The 21884-nt window shown below is 43.4% G+C and overlaps 1 protein-coding gene across 5 annotated transcripts in view; it reads left to right on the forward strand.

The window, feature by feature from the left end:
* Positions 1–21884, forward strand: part of LOC126248944 (organic cation transporter protein) — a 308493-nt gene that overhangs the window by 11527 nt on the left and 275082 nt on the right. The window contains exon 1 of one of the 5 annotated variants that reach the window (XM_049950468.1): positions 21020–21163. The exons of the other annotated variants lie outside the window; for them this stretch is intronic. The gene's annotated coding sequence lies outside the window, so the exon portion shown is untranslated. Of the gene's footprint in view, positions 1–21019; positions 21164–21884 lie in introns of those variants that run through there. 5 annotated transcript variants of the gene reach the window in all.

A 21884-nucleotide genomic window follows, 5' to 3' on the forward strand; every position in this document is an offset into this window, starting at 1 on the left:
TTAGTTATAAGTTGGCACAGGGATAGGCCTTGAAAAACTGAACACAGATCAATCGAGAAAACAGGAAGAAGTTGTGTGGAACTATGAAAAAAATAAGCAAAATATACAAACTGAGTAGTCCATGCGCAAGGTAGGCAACATCAAGGAGAGTGTTGGCTTACGAGCGCCGTGGTCCCGTGGTTAGCGTGAGCAGCTGTGAAACGACAGGACCTTGGTTCAAATCTTTTCTCGGGTGAAAATTTTAATTTTTTATTTTCAGATAATTATCAAAGTTCAGGCACTCACACATAATCAACTTCGCTCTCCAAAATTCCAGGACATGTTCAGATTTGCTTGGATATATACAGAATTTGACGGTCTGCGCACGGAAACATTTGAAAACGTAAAAAACATATGTTTTGACAGAGCACAGTGAAAACTGTGCGACTCTGAAACTGTTGGATTCATTTGATGCAGTTTATGTGACAAACTCTTATGTTTTCATCACTTTTTTTGGAGTGATTATCACATCCACAAGAAAACCTAAATCGGGCAAGGTAGAAGAATCTTTTTACCCATTCGCCAAGTGTGCAAGTTAGGTGGGTCGACAACATATTCCTGTCATGTGACGCACATGCCGTCACCAGTGTCGTAAAGAATTTATCAGACGTGTTTTCCTGTGGAGGAATCGGTTGACCTATGACCTTGCGATCAAATGTTTTCGGTTCCTATTGGAGAGGCACGTCCTTTCGTCTACTAATCGCACGGTTTTGCAGTGCGGTCGCAAAACACAGACACTAAACTTATTACAGTGAACAGAGACGTCAATGAATGAACGGACAGATCGTAACTTTGCGAAAATAAAGAAAGTAAAATTTTCACTCGAGGGAGGATTCGAACCAAGGACCTTTCGTTCTGCAGTTGCTCACTCTAACCACGAGACCATGGCGCTCATCGGCTAACATTTACCTTTATGTTGCCTATCTTGCACATGGACTACTCAGTTTGTATATTTTGCTTATTTTTTCATAGTTCCACACAACTTCTTCCTGTTTTCTCGATTGATCTGTGTTCAGTTTTTCAAGGCCTATCCATTGAGTCAATTTATAACTAAATCTGAGGGGGGTGCGATGGGGAGGTTCCCTTGTTAGCAGGGAGGTGCAGGGAGCTGATACAAGCCACCTCCGACCCCCACATACACTATTATCGCAGGGCAGTTAGCACATAAAACAAACATACACCGGTATTTCTATGAAAGCAGAGGTGACACAAAGAGGTAACCATCGCATACCCGAGTTTACATAGTCGAAACTGAAACTTTGTTGCTTAAATTCACAAAAAAAAGAACTGTACAATGCTACTGCGAACATTATTGTTTGCTAACAAAGATTGGTAGTGAGAAGAAGCACGTCTACACTGTCCGACCTCTACCTATTTATGCACTCCCAGCACCCTCATGAGTAAGACCTAGTTATACTGTTCATTTAGTACTGTAAAATCCCTTACATTTGCTTCCTGCAACCGCCGCGCGAAGCTTTCAGTTGCGGTGCACTTACAGTATTGCAGTCTTGATTGTACTGGTAATCCGTAAGCAATTTCCATTGCAAGCAAACTGCAGTCTCTGAGGATCCTCTCGATGAATCAAAGATTGATGCTCGCATTGCATTTAACTGATACTATGTGGTTGTCCTATCGCATACAGTGTGGCTATTGATTTGACTGGCTCCAATTGGCACTCATTAATGCTACAGTCAAACGTTGCTGCAATTTTCTGTTTGGCTAAGTGTACAACGAAGAATTAGTAATGAATCTTAGCACAAGGTTGATACTTTGTCAAGATTAGGTTTGACGTTACTGCAAGTTAAGTGCCAAACTGAGTTTTGAAGGTTCTAATATGGCAGTATCTCTTAGAAAAAGAACTGCGTTCTGTCTCAGAATCAAGCATAAAACGGAAAGAAACCTGGGAACATTCCAGTGCGGACGATGCTGCCGCGCTTTTGATTAGTCAGTGACGCGACATAAAAACGAGATTTGGTAAGTGACACAGAATCTGATATTGCGGAATAAAATAATACTAATGCGTGTGGAACTCTCAATGAAAAGTAGCTGAGATTGGCAGCAAAAGAGGTACGTGCATGTTCACTATTTTCAGTCCTGATTTTAGACAGAAGATAAATACACAGAATGATAGTGCTTGACCTCGTAAAGTATCGAGAGCGAGGCAAGCTGTGCGGTGACGCTATCTCTTTTTTCGTAACATCCTGCCTGGTAGACACGCTAGTCGCTTGCAGTGGCTACAGCTCCCTGAAAATCGGAAGGACACCTTTTCAGTATTCTGTAGTTATTGACCAAAAAAAGGTCTGTGTGTCTGTTAAGATGTATTTCTCATCATATCTGCGAGTAATGTTAGTAACAGTCTCAAGTCAATTTTTACTTGAATGTTTTGGTTCGTGTCGACCAGATGGCTGAGGTGATTAGCAGACCGTATAAGAGTTATTGTTATTATTATGTAGTATTCTGCCTAGAGGCGGTTCCAAGTCTTCGTACGGAGAATTTCTGATTCCACTGTTCCCTGTCTTCAGCTTCTTCCTTCAGTCTGTTGTATCTCCTCCCATCTTTCATGTCGTCCAGATGTTTAATTCTTCTTCTTTCTCGACTTGCATTTCCTCTGAGTTTCCCTTCGATGACATCATGTATGAGTCCCTCGTGTCTAAGTACGTATCCAATCCAGTTGGCCTTTCTCTGAAGAATTGTACGCAGAATACTTCTCTCCTATTCATCGCAGTACATCGTCATTTTTTATGCGATCTGTCCACTTGATCTTTTCCATTCTCCTCCAGTACCACACTTCAAAGATCTCTAAGTATTTTTTCTCCTTCTTTCTCATGGTCCATGTCTCTGCTCCATACAGTGCAATGCTCCAAATGTAGCACTTCATCAGTTTTTTCCTCAATACCAAACTCAACTTGCTGGTCAGCAGAGTCCTCTTCTTGTTGAAAGCAGCTTTGGCCATGGCGATTCTTGCTCGGACTTCGTTGGTGCAGTGGGCATCCTTTGTGATAAAACTTCCCAGGTACTTGAACTGATTCACATTTTCCAGTTCCCGATTGTCAAGTGTTTCTCACGTTTTGATATGCACATCACTTTTGATTTTTCGATTTTGATTTGCATGCCGTATTTTCTTCCCGTTTCCACCAAATTGTTCATCATGTGTTCCAGCTGTCTCCGATTTTTGGCGAGCACTACCAGGTCGTCTGCATACTTGATGGTGTTGATGAGACGTCCTCCTGCTTTGAAGTTTCCGCATCCTTTCAGTGCTTCTCTCGCCAGCATTTCTCCATACAGGTTGAAGAGACTTGGCGACAGACAACATCCTTGTCTTACTCCCCGTCCTATTTCCACACTGTTCCTTTCGCCATGGTTCAGTCGTACCTTTACCCTTTGTCCCAGGTACAAGTTCCTTATAAGTCTCCGATCTCTCCAGTTGATTCCTATTTCCTTAAGGATGTTCATCAATATATTCCAATTGACTCTGTTGAAGGCCTTCTGCCAGTCTATAAAACAAGCGCAAACTTATTCGTTAACGTTGTCAAATATAAATTTCTCAAAAGTGGCGTTCAAATGTTTACTGACGAGATACATAAATGAAGAAATTTATTGGTCCACTAAAACAGAGAATTGAATCGTATGTGGAGGACAAATAAAGCAACAAAAACTATCTGTAGGGTAATCAGATAAGTTTTACATTCGCTGTAAATGGGATGAAAAGCATACTGTGATGATATGACATGGATTGGTCACAAATATTCGTTTGCTGCTGGGTGCAGTTTAGAACTGGTTCACACGCCTGTCAAAGGGACGCGGAGCCGCCATGTCCCAGCAATGCACCCAGAGAGGCTAAGACACGTTCTTCTTCTCTTCCTGTCGCGCCTCTCGTACTAGAAGACTCCACGCTTCACTACTGTTTCCTACAACACTTCCTGTTCGGTAGCAGCTACATCCAAGTCTTTTACGTATCAAATATTGCAGGGAGCCCACACCATTACCATCATCACTATTTCAAGATCACAGACATCAATCACCGTCTCCTCTCTTAATCGTAAAATAATCGTTTTTCTTTTAAAAATTATATTTAAATTTATTTTTAATTGTTTTATTAGATGACTGGAGAGCGATAACAAGTCCGCTTCCAGCCTAGCCCCTATTTGGGGGGAATATAAATAACGGATTAATAATTTAACTGCTGTAAGAGAAAAGCTATTTAACTTGGTTTCACAGTGTAGTAGTTTTGTATTAATTTCACAAAGTTGTGATCAACAATAAACGTCATGCATATTTGAAGTGGCGGGTAGCTTGGGTCTTAGTGCACCAGTTCTGCAAGTTGGGGTCTCAGGTTCGACTCTTATAACACAAAGGCCACTTCACTTATTGGAAACTCAAATTTAAATTAAAGGTAACAAATGTAGGTTAATTCTCACAAAGAAGAAAACAGAAACCAGCCACTATTAATACTGCTATTTATTTAGGTAAATAGCGCCGTTACCGGTTTCGAACTGGCAAGTTCATCATCAGACAGCTGTTCACATGATTTTCAAGATACACTTTACATTATCGTCCGTTTCCGATTTTTATTATTCCACTGTGGCGAAGTATTTTTGGTGTGTTGTTGCCCTACGGTAGAAAACAAATTGCATAAGTACTGGATATATTTTGGAATATTCGAAAAATACAATCCTGCAACTTCGCAACAAAACCGCGCGGAATTTTCGACGTAAGTACCATAACCACTTAACCTCACATATTTATTTACGCTGTATTTCATCGTTTGGAGGTTAGTTACTTTCACACAGTGCGCTTCTAACACTGTTTTCTACCGTAGGGCAACAACACACCAAAAATATTTCGCCACAGTGGAATAATAAAAATCGGAAACGGACGATAATGTAAAGCGTATCTTGAAAATCACGTGAACAGCCGTCTGATGATGAACTTGCCAGTTCGAAGCCGGTAACGGCGCTATTTACCTAAATAAATAGCAGTATTAATAGTGGCTGGTTGCTGTTTTCTTCTTTGTAAGAATTAACCTACATTTATTGTACACAGCCACGGTCTCACCATGTCAGTTTTAGACAAAATAGCAGTAAAAGTAAACAATTTCTGAAACGTTTGTCTCACACATTCCCTCGTGAAACTTATATAGGATGTTCCGAAACTATTCGTTCAAGTCAATACAGGAGGTAGACAACATCAAAACAAATACATTTATGGTACATGTACTCCCTCACGGTAGTTTCTCAAACTAAGGACGATGTACCCCAAGGTAAATTAGCATGCTAGTCATAGTAGTGGCATTCACAGGAACTGCTCGAATTCGCGACCATTTGCCTGTATGTACGCAGTACATCGTCGGGCCATTGACTTGGGTGGCTAGGCCACAGGGCCACCTTGGCCGATCCATCGATTCCCGAAGGTGGCTGTCAGATGATTTCTCACAGCAATGCTGAAATGAACTGGCGCTCTATCGTGCTGGCCGCGCGGGATTAGCCGAGTGGTCTCAGGCGCTGCAGTCGTGGACTGTGCGGCTGATCCCGGCGGAGGTTCGAGTACTCCCTCGGGCATGGGTGTGTGTGTTTGTCCATAGGATAATTCAGGTTAAGTAGTGAGTAAGCTTAGGGACTGATGACCTTAGAACTGAAGTCCCATAAAATTTCACACACATTTGAGCATTTTTTGATAATAAAGTTTGTTTACAAGCGATCTTGGCTAAGAAGTTCAACTTCTCGCAAGTAGTCGTCTGTGTTGCAGTGTTAGCAGCAGCTTACGCATTGGACGGTAATTCCATAGTCCGGTTGCTCCTAGTCCCCGATAAATGGTGCAGGCTATCACAGAATATTGCTAGGAGTCCATGAGAAGGAGTTACGACGTGCTTGGTGCACAATACGACAAACGTTGTAGACCGGAACTCTGACGACGAGCAAGGCTACCTTTACGGACCCATGCAGTCCAACATCGGATCACCGTCACATCTGAATGCTCCACAAATCTGGATATTGCAAAATTCTGCCAGCTGACCAAATTTCACATTTCTCTATCGTGCTGTAAGTACATCCTTTGTCTAACATTTATAGGTACATCTTCCAGCAATTCTGGCAACACATGTTCCTCGAAAATGCAGTCTCTGTGTCCGTTGTGGGGGAATAGAAGAATGTATGATCCAATCGGCCTATCACTGAGAATGTCGACCCACACATTAATACCGAATCGCTGTCGATGAGGACGAGGTCGAGTACCTCATGTCCCATGTTCTCAAACATGCGAATTGTGGATACTGAAACAATCTTCACGAGTAATCAATGACTCTCCGGTGTAAACGACTCCGGCCGGAAATAAGAGGTGCAGGGCAATCTGTTGTAAAAACCATTATCATAGCTTCAGGCTTTGTGGAAAATCTTCTGGTGTTAGTACTGCCATGCGCTGACGATGGGAAGGATAAAGCAGCTGGTCGTGTAACACATTCCACATAAGGCTACGTCTGACGCCAAGGATGTGTGCAATACATCGTGTAATTGTAGATGGCGTGTTTTCAACATGTCACAGAATCTCGTCTTCAAAATGACTCTAAGCGCTATGGGACTTAACATCTGAGGTCATCAGCCCCCTAGACTTACAACTACTTAAACCTAACTAACCTAAGCACATCACACACACCCATGCCCGAGGCAGGATTCGAACCTGCGACCGTAGCAGCAGCGCGGTTCCAGAAAGAAGCGCCTAGAACCGCTCGGCTACAGCGGCCGGCGATCTCGTCTTCCATTTCAGGTGTTCCCACTGTTCCATTCGGACCTGTATCAGGCGTACTTGCATGAAAAGTGCCAGTGCAGTCGATGCAGACATATTTGCTGTTGCGGAAAGTGTTATCTATACTCTCTCACTGCAGCTAGTCCATTTCCATTCACAGACCCGTATACCAGATGCATGTCAGCCATTTCAGCGTATGTAAACCCCTCGAAGTTCACTGTTGTTCTCACAAGGCGGTAATGATTGAGACTGAAACCGTTTGTTTACAAGGAACTCACCGTTGTCACAAGGCGGTTATACTTGCGAATGATTCGGTGTGTTTCCAAGCAGACCTCAGAGCCAACCATCCGTACACAGAGCAGTTTTGAATGTCAGTACGCCGGCCGCGGTGGTCTAGCGGTTCTAGGCGCTCAGTCCGGAACCGCGCGACGGGTTCGAATCCTGCCTCGGGCACGGATGTGTGTGACGTCCTTAGGTTAGTTAGGTTTAAGTAGTTCTAAGTTCTAGGGGACTGATGACCACAGATGTTAAGTCCTATAGTGTTCAGAGCCATTTGAACCATTTTTGAATGTCAGTACACATACCCAGTCAGCGATACCGACGCAACAGGTTACTTCTGGACCAGTAACTAATTTTAATTACAAGCTAATTTCAGAGACCGTATGTTGCTTATCGAAATATATTTGTTTTTGATATTCTCTATCTCCTGTATTAATTTCAACCAGTAGTTTCAGAACATCCTGTAGATTACATATTTCTCGAAAAATGTTGGGTAATTTTCGCGTTACCTACGAACTTGCACAGAAGACACACGAAGATTAATACTAACTGAATCTTGACGAAGATTAATACTAACTGAATCTTGCAGAGTATGTCTTCTTCTGTATCTCGAACAACTGATCACCTTCTCATTTTGTTATCATCTTAAATAAACTGTGTGATAAAAAATGTGGCACCTAGAAGAGATGGTCGGCTATAAATATCGTACACGTACGCACGATAGGCGGCCATGAAAATGATCAGACCTACAATTCTCTATGACAAGTGGAGCGTCCACCAGAGTACATAAGTGTTGTTCGTGGTTAGCGCTGTTTCCAGGCCTGTTGGGACATACACTGAAGCGTCAAAGAAACTCGTGTAGGTATGCGTATTCAAATACAGAGATATGTAAACAGGCAGAATACGGCGCTGCGGTCGGCAACGCCTGTATAAGACAAGTGTCTGGTGCAGTTGCTAAATCAGTTACTGCTGCTACAATGGCAGGTTATAAAGATTTAAGTGAGTTTGAACGTGGTGCTATAGTCGGCCCACGAACGATGGGGCACAGCATCAAAAATGGCTCTGAGCACTATGGGACTCAACTGCTGTGGTCATCAGTCCCCTAGAACTTAGAACTACTTAAACCTAACTAACCTAAGGACATCACACACATCCATGCCCGAGGCAGGATTCGAACCTGCGACCGTAGCAGTCGCACGGTTCCGGACTGCGCGCCTAGAACCGCGAGACCACCGCGGCCGGCGGCACAGCATCTCCAAGGTAGAAATGGAGTGGGGATTTTCCCGTACGACCTCTTCACGAGTGTACCGTGAGTATCAGGAATCCGGTAAAACATCGAATCTCCGACATCGCTGCGACAGAAAAAGAGCCTGCAAGAACGGGACCAACGACGACTGTAGGGAATCGTTCAACGTGACAGAACTGCAACCCTTCCGCAAATTGCTGCAGATTTCAATGCTGGGTCATCAACAAGTGTCAGACTGCGAACCATTCAAGGAAACATCATCTATATGGGCTTTCGGAGCCGAAGGCCCGCTCGTGTACCCTTGATGGCTGTACAACACAAAGCTTTACGTCTCGCCTCGGCCCGTCAACACCGACACTGGACTGCTGATGACTGGAAACATGTTGCCTGGTCGGACCTGTTTTGTTTCTAACCGTATCGAGCGGATGGACGTGTACGGGTATGGAGACAACCTCATGAATCCATGGACCCTGCATGTCAGCAGGGGACTGTTCAAGCTGGTGGAGGCTCTGTAATGGTGCGGGGGCGTGAGCAGTTGGAGTGTTATGGGACACCTGACACGTCGAGATACGACTCTGACAGGCGACATGTACATACACATCCTGTCTGATTACCTGTATCCATTCATGTCCATTGTGCATTCCGACGGACTTTGGCTTTCCTGCAGGACAATGCGACACCCCACACATCCAGAATTGCTACAGACTGGCTCCAGGAACATTCTTCTGAGTTTAAATACTTCCGCTGGCCATCAAACTCCCCAGACATGAAGATAACTGAGCATATCTGGGATGCCTTGCAACGTGCTGTTCAGAAGAGGTTTCTACCTCCTCGTACTCTTACGGATTTATGGACAGCCCTGCAGGATTCATGATGTCATTTCCATCCAGCACTACTTCAGACATTAGTCGAGTCCATGCCATGCCGTGTTGCGGCACTTTTGCGTGCTCGCGGGGGCCCTACACGATATTAGGCAGGTGTACTAGTTTCCTTGGCTCTTCAGTGTATAAGGGGTGTGAACAGCGTCAGATCTTGAATGATCACTATGAGGAATATGTAGATGCCATTTACTCGTGTGAGACACGGTTATCAACACCTGACAGAGTTTGTAGATAGTCTCAATATGGGTCTCCAATTGGTCGGCTAGTTGAATCGTGCAATATCCAGATTTATGGGGCATTCGGATGTGACAGTGGCCCAATGTTAGCCTGTATGGGAACATGAGGTCAGACATATTTGTTGTCAAGGTTCCGGTCGACCACGTTTGGCTATCACAAGGAAGGATCGTCGTATTGTGCACCAAGCACATCGTAACCCCTTCATATCTGCGCCTACTATACGAGAACAACTAACGGACTATCTGCAACATTCTCTGTCACCCTACACCATTGGTCGGAGACTAGGGACAATCGAACTAGTGTACATTGCCTTTAACACAACAACACAAACAGCTGCATTCGGCGTGGTGGGGTGACTAGGAAGCATGGACTACTGGTGAATGGTGTCACATTGTGTTCGGCGACGAATCGCGGCTCTGCACTACCCTGGATGACTAGCGTCGGCGATATTGGTGGCCATTCTTCCAATGTTACTGGTGGCACACCGGTGGTACACCTGGCATGGTGCTGGGAGCCACTGGCTAATACTTTCGATCACGTCTCGCTACTGACTGAGGAAGCTCTGACATCACAATGGTACGTCACGTACATCTTGCGTCCTCATTTGTTACTTCTCATGGGATAGAATCGTAGTGCTAGTTTTCTATAGGACATTTTCGTTCACAAATCACAAGTGTCTCTATGAGCTGTCGCGCGTTGCAGAAGTACATCTGTGGGCAGTACGATCCCCAGATCTGTCTCCCATAGAAGATGTGTGGGACTAGTTGGGACATCAACTGTGTCCCCATGCCAGTATCCAGGATAACAAAGACCAGTTACAACTGTTGTGGGCCAGCTTGCCTCATGAGAGGATACATCGGGTTTGTGATACTCTTCCCAGTCGAATTAATGCATGGATCCTGGTCAGAGGGGGTGCAATGTCAGACTGATAAGGGGGCTCGTACTGGCACGCACTTTGTAAATCTGACTCGATTTTGTTATCACTGGAATGACATCACATACTCCTTCAACCCCTGAAGTCTCATTTCGTTGCCTCCTCACTTTCTGGGTGCTTCACCTTTTTGTCAGGCAGTGTATTAATACACTGTACCACCTTGATGTAATTTAACTTTATGTTGAATTAAACAACATTTAAGAAACGAACTATATGACTTAACATCTAAAAGTATGCAATATGTGACTGTAGCTTGTTATACGACATCATTTGTTTCCTCAGTGGTGGCGAAATGGTCTGCAGATGGCTGCACAAAATTCGTCTCAGCAGTTACTACAAAAAGCTGTAACTCGCGGAACGTATCAAGAATAAGACAAACTATGTAGTATTTGAATGTGGTTGTGATCGGCCTTCAAGTCCTTAATGTATGGAAGTTAAATTGCGAGATCAGACTTCAGCAGATGAAACTTAAGACGAGGCGCAAGACTACCGTCGAAGCTCCAGCGTACATAACTGGTTTAATTTGTTTTACAAAATTTTAAAATTCCCCGGATACGAATGCATATAAAAGGTTTGTAGATGTAGATGCTAATGGGCGTAAGGGACTTACGGAAGTGGTAGTATTTCTTTTATCCCTACAGAGATCTAACTATAATCAAGCTGTGACTGCTAAAAATTAACACTCTCATGTTATTTAAATTTTATTTTATACAGGCTGGGCAAAATAGAACTGGCCCAGAAAATATTTAATGTGTGGATGACGTGAATTGTGTTGCCTGTCTTAGGGGGCATAACATTTTTTTTCCCGTGCCAGTTTCATTTTATCCCCTCTGCAATATATTACGTATCAATATCCTAGACCACGTCCCCACCCGCCAAGTTAACCGAGAGCGCTAATGAGGTGCTTCCTGGACTCGGTTAGGCGCACCGGCCCCGGATCGAATTCGCCCAGCGGATTACCGACGTCCGCCGGTTTGTCGGCCAGCCTGGATGTGGTTTTTAGGCAGTTTTCCATATCCAGCTTGGTGAATACTGAGATGGTCCCCACGTTTCGCCTCAGTTACACGACTCGCAGACATCTGATTACGTTCGCACTATTCCATGGATTACACTAGATGCAGACAGCTGGGGTACACTAATTGTCCCGGGGGGTACGGGGTGACGGCAGGAAGGGCATCCGGCCACCCCTTCTCACTAACCTTGCCAAATCCGTTCCTAACCGTGCCGACCCTGCGAAACTGCGAGATAAGGCACCAGCAAAAGAAAGAAAGAAAGAATTATCCTAGACCACGTCCCTATGCTCTGACTAAACTAAACGTGGCAATATATAATGTATTGTATTCTGTTTATCTGGGCCTACTGAACTCAGTAGAGCCATTCACAGGCGCGTCAAATGTCGCAGTCACAGGGCGTTCACAACAGGACGAAGTAAGCTTGAAACGCTCGTGACTTCTATGACGCGACCCTGCTTCGCTCTTCACGTTGGCTACTAGTTTACATGCGCGTTTGTTAGCTGTAGCATGAGCTACCACTTCAGTATTGAGCTATTTATTAATTAAGTAAAAAGATACTGAGAGATGGGAACGTATTACTGACAATTACGCCTCTAACAATTATTTCAGTGCTATTTTCCTCATCATATGCTCTGCTGGATAGGCCTCCTCCACACTTTTCCATGCATTGTGATCCTGAGCCATACGAATCCCTGATGCTCCTGCATATTTTCTAATGTGATATAACTATCTTCCATTAGACATTATGGACAACCATTAGCTGTACGAGGTGCGGCTAGAAAAAAACCGGACTGATGCTGGAAAAACATTTATTTACAATTATTTACAATTTCATGTTATCTCCTTCAATGTACTCTCCTCCTCGGTCTCTACACCGCTCCATACGAATTTTCCACTGTTCATAGCAATGCTGCAGATCATTTTCGGTAAGTCCATACATTACTTCCGTCGCTTTTTCTTTTACTGCTTCAACAGTCTCAAATCTAGTTCCTTTCAAAGCTGACTTGACTTTAGGGAAAAGAAAAAAGTCACAGGGGGCCAAATCAGGTGAGTAGGGTGGATGATCTAAGATGGGAATGTTGTGTTTTGCCAAAAACGTCTTCACTGACAACGCACTGTGAGCTGGGGCATTGTCTTGGTGAAGGATCCATGACTCTTTTCTCCACAAATCGTTCCGTTTTCTCCGTACTCGCTCACGTAGGGTAGCCAGGACGCTAATGTAGTAATGCTGATTCACTGTTTGTCCCTCTGGTACCCAATCAATGTGCACAATCCCTTTGATGTCAAAAAAAAAAAACAATCATCATTGCCTTGAATTTCGATTTTGACATTCGTGCTTTTTTTTTGTCGTGGAGAACCAGGAGTTTTCCAATGCATCGATTGGCGTTTAGTTTCGGGATCGTAGGTAAAAAAACCACGATTCATCGCAAGTAATAACATTTTGTAAGAAGGTGGGATCACTTTCAATGTTTTCCAGGATGTCAGAACAAATCATTCTTCGGCGTTCCTTCTGTTCAATTGTGAGACACTTTGGAACCATTTTTGAACACACTTTGTTCATGTTGAAACTTTCATGAAGAATCTGCCTAACACTTTCCTTGTCAACTCCTGTTAACTCAGACACTGCTCTGATTGTTAAACGGCGATCTTGTCGAACAAGTTTACCGATTTTTTCAATGTTTGCATCAGTTTTTGCTGACAATGGTCTGCCAGTGCGAGTGTCATCACTGGTGTCTTCGCGGCCATCTTTAAATCGTTGAAACCACTCAAACACTTGTGTTCGCGATAAACAATCATCGCCGTACACTTGTTGTAACATTACAAACGTTTCACTTGCAGATTTTCCTAGTTTGAAACAAAATTTGATGTTAACACGCTGTTCTTTCTGTACACTCAACATTTTCCGACGCACAGACAAAACGTCAACTACTTAAAACAGACGCCACGGGCAGACTGAGTGCAGGAGGCAGATGAAACTCGAGCAGTAGGCGGAGCGAGAGTCACGTGACAGGCCACGCGACTTTCAGCCTTATTGCATTCGTTTTATTGTTTCACCAGTACTAGTCCGGTTTTTTTCTAGCCACACCTCGTATAAAGGAATGACGACAGTGAAAATTTGTGCCAGACTGGGACTCGAACCCGGGTTTTCTCTTATCACCAGCGGTCGCCTTACCTTTTCCTTTTATTTTTTTTTTTTTTTTGTTGATCTCATTTCGTTCTACATTGTTCGTTGTATTTGCTCGGGGCGGACGTTCCATGACACCCGTTCAGGTTCTTAGTTGATTCGTTCACTCAGTTTTTTTATTACAGAGAGACCATTTTTCCATTCGAGCACAACTCACGGCCAGAGTCAAACTTACATGTGTCGTCAACCATGTGTCTATAATCTGTACTCGTACATCCAATAATATATTCCCGTACAGGGGATGTCGGCGCATAAATACGGCATCGTATCGTATCGTACCTTCCATTAGGTCCTCGTCGCGATCTTCTACTATTTATTGGAATCTTGTAAGGAAGTCTTTGATCTATCTACCATACATTCGCACAGCTACATGACCCTTCCATCTCCACTTAATCTGTATTACAATCATAATTATGTCTTACACTCTCCGTTTCCTAATTCATTAATTTTTTGTACTGTTTCACCTAGTAACTCTCAACACGCATTTCTCAATTACTCGCTGAGTGATCTCAAGGTTTTGAACAGTTATCGTGCTGAAAACCCATATCTCTCTGCCGTAAGTCAAAACTGGCAACACGCACTGCTATACGCCTGCCGTTTTAGACACACCAGAAAGATTTTTTGGTATTTCTAGTCTTATCCATCCAGTCATGTCCAAGTGCCCCAAATTCATTAAGTGATTCTACGATTTCAGTTTATTGTTCGTTGTTTACGCAAGTTATTGAAAGATTGACATGAAGTACAGGGTGGGGCAAATAAAAGTGGCCCGGAGAACAGAGTTCCAGGGTACAAAGAAACACAGTGGAGGAAAGGAAATACAGTACTAACCGGACTATAGCAGACGTCTAAAGTGACCATCTCTTGACACTTTTGGGCCCTGGTCAGCAAATTGCTGAAGGCGGATCGAAGCTGGAGTGCTGGAATTGCTGCAGTCTCGTCCGAAATGTTCTGGAGCAGTTCTTAAAGACTCTGGGAGTTGTTGCGATACACCTTAGACTTGAGGGCTCCACGCACAAAGTAATCGCACACTGACAGATCAGGTGACCTGTGTGGCCGGCTAGGGCCGCGGACAGGCTGACCTCTGATAACAACTCTGTCAGGCGTGAAGATTGTGTAAATGTGCTCCAAGGTTCAGCAGGCTGATGGACAGTTGCTCCATCCTGTTGGAAGTAACTATAGGTCTTTTCCCCCTCCGTTGCTGGTTTCAGAATGTTTGCAATCTAACGCACCGAAGTCAGTGCCTGATGAAAGAAGATGCTACCAGTAATGCAGTGTGCAGATACTGCACACCAAACCTCAGCCTGCCGAAGTGGCCGAGCGGTTCTAGGCGCTACAGTCTAGAACCGCGCGACCGCTACGGTAGCAGGTTCGAATCCTGCCTCGGGCATGGATGTGTGTGATGTCCTTACGTTAGTTAGGTTTAAGTAGTTCTAAGTTCTAGGGGACTGATGACCTCAGAAGTTAAGTCCCATAGTGCTCAGAACCATTTGAACCATTTTTGAACCAAACCTCAACCTTCTGATCATGAAATGGTGTTTCGTGGAAGTTATGCGAATTCTTCAAATGGCTCTGAGCACTATGGGACTCAACTGCTGAGGTCATTAGTCCCCTAGAACTTAGAACTAGTTAAACCTAACTAACCTAAGGACATCACAAACATCCATGCCCGAGGCAGGATTCGAACCTGCGACCGTAGCGGTCTCGCGGTTCCAAACTGCAGCGCCTTTAACCGCACGGCCACTTCGGCCGGCGCGGTTTCTTCGCTACCCAGAACCTGCGATCCTGTGAGTTGACATAACCAGTCAGATGAAACCAGCCTTCATCAGACATACAGAATAGAACCATATCCAAGAAATTCATTAGCCGGCCGGAGTGGCCGAGTGGTTCTAGGCGCTACAGTCTGGAACCGCGCGACCGCTACGGTCGCAGGTTCGAATCCTGCCTCGGGAATGGATGTTAGTGATGTCCTTAGGTTAGTTAGGTTTAAGTAATTCCAAGTCTAGGGGACTGATGACTTCAGAAGTTAAGTCCCATAGTGCTCAGAGCCATTTGAACCATTTGAAATTCATTGTTATCCCACTGAACTGCCACTCACAAAACTGAATGTGCTGAGGAGCACCCGCTGGTCTTAATGCATGAACAACAGACACTCGGGAGGGATGCATGTGCTGTCCAGTCGGAATATTCGTCCGCATGATGGACGTGATACCACGGTCTGTTGCGACAGGCGTCATGTTGATTTGGTAGGGCTCTGAAGTATTTTTCGGTGAACTGTAGCCACATTTGGTCGTGTGCAGGCATGTTCGGAATGTTTTTTGACTTGTTCAAAACAGATCCTGTCTGACGCCATTTTCGGACTATGCACTACATGGGACTCTTTGTTGGCAGTTTGACACCATTATACTTCTCAGAAAACAACTAACCACGTCGTTTCCATGACTTTGTTGTCACGTAACTTTCCACAACGAACACCCGTTGCACCGCAGTGAATACCATCGTCCCCTTTGCTCAGCTCCACTCACACTGACACAGCCCAAACTGCGCTCTGATCCGGTGTCGATCACGTGGCGGGCCTACACTTGGTGTGCGAGTCACGGGGTGTCCTTATATGCATACATTGACGTCCAATAGTACCTACTCGTCCGGACCACTTGTATTTGCTCCACCCCGTACTTATTTGCTGGCAGCTAAAATGATTCCGTACACTGATACAAAGTTTAGTAGCACTTGTAGTGGAAGAAATATCAGTTTAATCACAGTATCTTTGCCTTTGATTCCGTCTTTTATTCTATTCGTAAGTTCATAAAATGACTGAGCGCAGACAGTACACCACTTGAAACATAATGTCAAGCCTCCAGAACGAGAGGATGAAACGAAGTGAAACTTCACATATTGAAATGGTATGTGATGTTATGTCAGTGATTGCAAAATCGAGCCAAGTTTACAAAGAACTTGGTAGCATGAGCGGCACTGGTCGGAAAATTGGCAATTGGCACCGACAGGTGAAGCTGGTATATTCACGTACTTCTTACTTAAAGTTATTTATGCATTTCAATTATCGCACAATTCCTGTTCCGCGTCAATAAAAGATTCCTAGACACTTTTTTAAAAAAATTCTGTAAAATAGCTATGAAAACAGGAGCTAAAAATTATTATTATTACGTTCGCTTGCAAAAGCGCGCCTATATAAAAGCTTCTTTACAACTTGGTGCAATTTCCATAAACTCATATACGATAAATTGCTATATGACAATATTTTGTAATTTATAAAAATCTGCAGACATAACGGTAAATTATTAACATTACCAAATTATAAAAAACAACATGCAAAAGTAAAGCTACAAGATGGGCTTTCGCTGTGTCATTTGGATAGCAATTTACAATGCGGATGACAACCTAAGTAATTACCACGTATGCAAATAGTAAATTGGTTACAGTGATAGTGGATAACACAGTTAACACACGTAATAACAACAGTTAGACGATGCGAACCCCATTTCAGAGTCACGATCTGTAGCTACATTGTATTCCAGGGATAAACATAGACTCACCATGGTGATATTAATGGCTAGGCTAAAGTAAATTAGTTAACAACACACTAAACAAATGTGATAAACATAAAAAACTCTAAGAGGTGAACAACTTAAATTCACGCGTAACACGCATTATACCCCCATTAAATGCTTGTTTACTATATTCTGTTATCTCTCCGTGAACTGTATTTATCTTCATTGCCCGCAATTCCTATCATCATTTGTTGGTACAGATGAAAACGCCACGGGAGATACTCTTAACAGAACATAGCAAACGAGCATTTTGTGGGGGGTGTCGAGCATATTACTCGTGACTTTAATTTGTTCACCTCTTAACGTTTTTTTTTTTAATTTCGTATTTGTTTAACGTTTTGTTAACTCATTGACTTTAGCATATCCATTAACATCGTCGTGGTGAGTCTATATTTTTCAAGTAGTAGAGCCGTGGGACGCAATGTAGCCACAGATCGTGAGTCTGATGTGGGCAGTCACATCATCAAACTGTTGTTACGACGTGAATTGTGTTATCCACTATCATTGTCATTATTTTATAATTTACACACGTGGTCATTACTTAGGTTGTCATCCGCAGGGTAGTTTGCTATCCAAATGATACAGTGGAAGCTCACCTTGTAACTTTACTTCTGCATATTTTTTACAAATGTATAATGTTGATAATTGTACAATTACGTCTGCAGACTTTTATACATTACAAAATGTTGTCATATAACAATTTATTGTATATCAGTTTGTGGAAATTGCACCAAGTTATAAAGCAGCTTCTACACAGACGCACGTTTGCAAGTGAAGGTAATAATAATAACTTTTAGCCTCTGGTTTAATAACTATGTTACAATAACTAAAAAAAGTGTTTACAAATCTTTTATCGACACGGAACAGAAATTGTGCGATAACTGAAATGCATAAATAACTCTAAGTAAGAAGTATGTGGATACACTAGCGACACTGTCGGTGCCAGTTGTCAATTTTCCTACAATTACCGGCCACAACATGATAGTCTAGCGGTGCTCTGGCTGCAGTGCAGTACACAGTAGTGTATGGTGTGGGACACGACACGAGCATTTGGCGAATTACTTTGCACATTGCGGTTTTGACCTTGACTTGAGGATGCATCGTTCATCTCTCCCCCACATACCTGGCAATGTTTTAAAATGAGTATTTGTACAGCTCATGTTGTTGTTGTGGTCTTCAGTCCTGAGACTGGTTTGATGCAGCTCTCCATGCTACCCTATCCTGTGCAAGCTTCTTCATCTCCCAGTACTTACTGCAACCCACATTCTTCTGAATCTGCTTAGTGTATTCATCTCTTGGTCTCACTCTACGATTTTTACCCTCCACGCTGCCCTCCAATGCTAAATTTGTGATCCCTTGATGCCTCAGAACATGTCCTACCAACCGGTCCCTTCTTCTAGTCAAGTTGTGCCACAAACTTCTCTTCTCCCCAATCCTATTCAATACCTCCTCATTAGTTACGTGATCTACCCACCTTATCTTCAGCATTCTTCTGTAGCACCACATTTCGAAAGCTTCTATTCTCTTCTTGTCCAAACTGGTTATCGTCCATGTTTCACTTCCATACATGGCTACACTCCATACAAATACTTTCAGAAACGACTTCCTGACACCCCAATCTATACTCGATGTTAACAAATTTCTCTTCTTCAGAAACGATTTCCTTGTCATTGCCAGTCTACATTTTATATCCTCTCTACTTCGACCATCATCAGTTATTTTACTCCCTAAATAGCAAAACTCCTTTACTACTTTAAGTGTCTCATTTCCTAATCTAATCCCCTCAGCATCACCCGATTTAATTTGACTACATTCCATTATCCTCGTTTTGCTTTTGTTGATGTTGATCTTATATCCTCCTTTCAAGACACTGTCAATTCCGTTCAACTGCTCTTCCAAGTCCTTTGCTGTCTCTGACAGAATTACAATGTCATCGGCGAACCTCAAAGTTTTTACTTCTTCTCCATGAATTTTAATACCTACTCCGAATTTTTCTTTTGTTTCCTTTACTGCTTGCTCAATATACAGATTGAATAACATTGGGGAGAGGCTACAACCCTGTCTCACTCCCTTCCCAACCACTGCTTCCTTTTCATGTCCCTCGACTCTTATAACTGCCATCTGGTTTCTGTACAAATTGTAAATAGCCTTTCGCTCCTTGTATTTTACCCCTGCCACCTTCAGAATTTGAAAGAGAGTATTCCAGTTAACGTTGTCAAAAGCTTTCTCTAAGTCTACAAATGCTAGAAACGTAGGTTTGCCTTTTCTTAATCTTTCTTCTAAGATAAGTCGTAAGGTTAGTATTGCCTCACGTGTTCCAACATTTCTACGGAATCCAAACTGATCTTCCCCGAGGTCCGCTTCTACCAGTTTTTCCATTCGTCTGTAAAGAATTCGCGTTAGTATTTTGCAGCTGTGACTTATTAAACTGATAGTTCGGTAATTTTCACATCTGTCAACACCTGCTTTCTTTGGGATTGGAATTATTATATTCTTCTTGAAGTCTGTGGGTATTTCGCCTGTCTCATACATCTTGCTCACCAGATGGTAGAGTTTTGTCATGACTGGCTCTCCCAAGGCCATCAGTAGTTCTAATGGAATGTTGTCTACTCCCGGGGTCTTGTTTCGACTCAGGTCTTTCAGTGCTCTGTCAAACTCTTCACGCAGTATCTTATCTCCCATTTCATCTTCATCTACATCCTCTTCCATTTCCATAATATTGTCCTCAAGTACATCGCCCTTGTATAAACCCTCTATATACTCCTTCCACCTTTCTGCCTTCCCTTCTTTGCTTAGAACTGGGTTGCCATCTGAGTTCTTGATATTCATACAAGTACAGCTCATATAGGTGACCTTTTATCGTAGCATGTTGTAACACATTTATGTGCATACAAGTACCTGCTGTTATACGTAATTTTATCTCTGAGTAATTTCACATTGTATGAATGCATTCGCAGATCTGAAGAGGGAAACCACGCTTACCGAAACCGGTAATCGATAATAAAGATTGTTTACAAGCGATCTTGGCTAAGAAGTTCAACTTCTCACAAGTAGCCGTCTGTGTTGTGGTGTTAACGGCAGCTTACGCATTGGACGGTAATTCCATAGTCCGGTTGCTCCTAGTCCCCGATAAATGGTGTAGGCTATCGCAGAATGTTGCAATGAGTCCGTGGGAAGGGATTACGATGTGCTTGGTGCACAATACGACGGTCCTCCCGTGTGATCGCCAAACATCGTCGACCGGAACCCTGACGACGAGCATGGCTACCTTTAGGGACCCATGCAGTCCAAAATCAGAATGCTCCACAAATCTGGATATTGCAAATTCTGCCAGCCGGCCAAATGTAAATCTACAATGAGACCCCTTTCAAACTATGTCAAGTGTTGATAACGCTACTTCACATGAGTTTGCGAGATCCCCGTGTCCTTCACAATAATAACTCAAAGTATGACGCTGTTCACGAACCGTATGTACTCTACCAGATCTGGTAACAGCACTAATGTACTCTGATGGCCGTTCTACCTGTGGCAGAGAATTACAACTTTAATCATTTACGTACCCACCGATTCTGTATGTGTGTACGAAGTTATATTTATATCCGACCACCTCTCCTCGGTGTTTCACATTTTGGCAGGCAGTGTATCACAGACTAAAACTTGTCTTTTGTATTTTTGTAAGTAGAGGAAATTTACTCCTTGCTGTCCACATTCATTACGTAAACTCCGTCGGTGTCACTGACGTATAGAAGCGGGAAGCTTGGCATCACTCGGACGCTACGTGTATTGCATACGGAGACGCCGCAACTTCCGCTGATAAACAGCGAAACGAGCGTCGTTTTTTCTGTCGGTAAAGCTATGTTGTCGTGACTTGGTGACGAAGTGCATTGGTGTCAGCCTACAAATCAAAATGTTCCTCAGTCGTCTTTAGTCAGTCTCAGGATTTTTTGCTTCTTCCACTTCTTGTAAAGTTTGTTCATGTGAAACATGCGAGACTGCAGCGTGATTCGGAGTGCATCTTAAACAACACGTCCCTCTGTTTGGTTGGGTAAGTCAGTTCAAAGGCTGGAGGAAGCCAAAATCCAATAGGACCATATCTAGTAAAGTATCGGGATGTTCAAGCAAACCTTCGGGTTGAAAACTGGTTCAAATGGCTCTAAGCACTATGGGACTTAACATCTGAGGTCATCAGCCCCCTTGACTTAGAACTACTTAAACCTAACTAACCTAAGGACATCACACACATCCATGCCCGAGGCAGGATTCGAACCTGCGACCGTAGCAGCAGCGCGGTTCCGGACTGAAGCGTCTACAACCGATCGGCCACAGCGGCCGGCTTCGGGTTGAAGAAAGCTCTCTTACTCGCAGCGTAATTTAGGAATCAATCACTAAGATAAAAACCAGCCAAATCATCGCAATGACGCACTTCCTACAGCCTACTGGAAAAGTATTCTTTCCTAAAATATGGTACTGTGCTGCCGGCCGTGGTGGCCGAGCGGTTCTAGGCGCTTCAGTCTGGAACCGCGAGACTGCCACGGTCGCAGGTTCGAATCCTGCCTCGGGCATGGATGTGTGTGATGTCCTTAGGTTAGTTAGGTTTAAGTAGTTCTAAGTTCTAGGGGACTGATGACCTCAGATGCTAAGTCCCATAGTGCTCAGAGCCATTTGAACCATGGTACTGTGCAATACAAAAGTAAACATTCGTAAGACTTCTTGTATATTTTTCAGTCACAAACAAAACAATGAGGAAGAAAGAGGCTCAAAATCCT

The sequence above is a fragment of the Schistocerca nitens genome, chromosome 3 (genome assembly GCF_023898315.1).
Source record: "Schistocerca nitens isolate TAMUIC-IGC-003100 chromosome 3, iqSchNite1.1, whole genome shotgun sequence".
Taxonomy (NCBI): Eukaryota; Metazoa; Arthropoda; class Insecta; order Orthoptera; family Acrididae; genus Schistocerca; species Schistocerca nitens.